Source organism: Elephantulus edwardii, unplaced genomic scaffold (genome assembly GCF_000299155.1).
Source record: "Elephantulus edwardii isolate Elephantulus edwardi_28Jun2011 unplaced genomic scaffold, EleEdw1.0 scaffold00362, whole genome shotgun sequence".
Taxonomy (NCBI): Eukaryota; Metazoa; Chordata; class Mammalia; order Macroscelidea; family Macroscelididae; genus Elephantulus; species Elephantulus edwardii.
The window spans coordinates 546239-547591 of NW_006400112.1; positions in this window are offsets into that span (position 1 = coordinate 546239).

Genomic DNA, 1353 nt, shown 5'->3' on the forward strand with positions numbered 1-1353 from the left:
TGTGCAGCTCTGCAACTGCATCCTGGCCCATCCTCACCCTTCTGCCCCCAACCCTCACCTCCTTGTACCCCCAATATGTTTTTCCCAATAAAGAAAAGGAAAAAAAAGCAGAAGTGGCAATATTAAACCCTGATAAAATAGCTTTTAGAATGAAAATTACCATTAAAGAAAAGAAATACGTTACATACTGATTAAGGCATAATAGATGAAAAAGACATAAATTTGGTCAATATTTGTGGACCAAAGAATAGATCTGCAAAATACATAAAACAACAGTTAACAGAATTGAAGAAGGCAAAAAAAAAAATAGACAGCACCACAATAGTGGTAGGAGACTTCAACACACTGCTATTAGCAAAGGATAGGTCAACTCAAAAGAAACACAAAAAAAGATTTAAAAGATAAGATTTAACTATACAATCAGCCAACTTGACCTAGTGGGGGTATTAAGGGTACTGCGCTCAAGTAAAAGTCAATTTCCTTTCTTCTCAAGTGCACATGGTACATTCTTTAGAATCAATCACATATTATGATGCAACGCTAGCCTCAAAAAATTAAAAAATATTGAAATAATACAAGGTATCTTTTCAGACTGAAATGCCATAAACCTAGAAATTAACCACAGAATGGTAAAGCTTACAAAACCTCCTATGTAGAAACGGAATAACTCCTTACTAGAACACAATTGGGTTATAAAAAAAAAAAACAAAAAATGAAATTAAAAAAGTCCATTAAAATAAATGAAAATGAAATAGCAACATACCAAAATCTCTGAGTTTCAGCTAAGGCAATCCTCAGGGGGGAGTTCATAGCAATAGATGCTCACATAAAACAGCAAGAAAGAAGCAAAATCAATGATCTAACCTTCATCAAGTAGAAAAGAACAACAATCTAATCCTACAGCCTCTAGAACAACAACAAAAATATTACTAAAAAAAGAGCTAAAATTAATGAGATAGAAAGCATAAAAGCAACTGAAACCATCAATAAGACCAGAAACTAGCTTTTTGAAAGGTTCAACAAAATTGACAAAGCACTGGCACACTTAACAAAAGTGAGGGTGGGGGAGAGAAACAGTTAAGTCAATTAAGAAATTATAGAGGTGAGGAAAGTGCAACAATGAATGAATGGAAATCCAAAATCTCTGTAAATGTTCATTGAAATTAATTTTAAAAAAAGAAATTATAGAGGTGACATCACAACAGAACCAGATGAAATTAAATCAATAATAGTGAAAAATTCCCTTATTGTTAAAGATAAGGGATTTATCTTTAACTGCTCCACAAATTGCTGTCTGTCAGATACTTCTCTAAATCTGAACATTCAGATCAAGACAGACTAGGAAGAAGGATT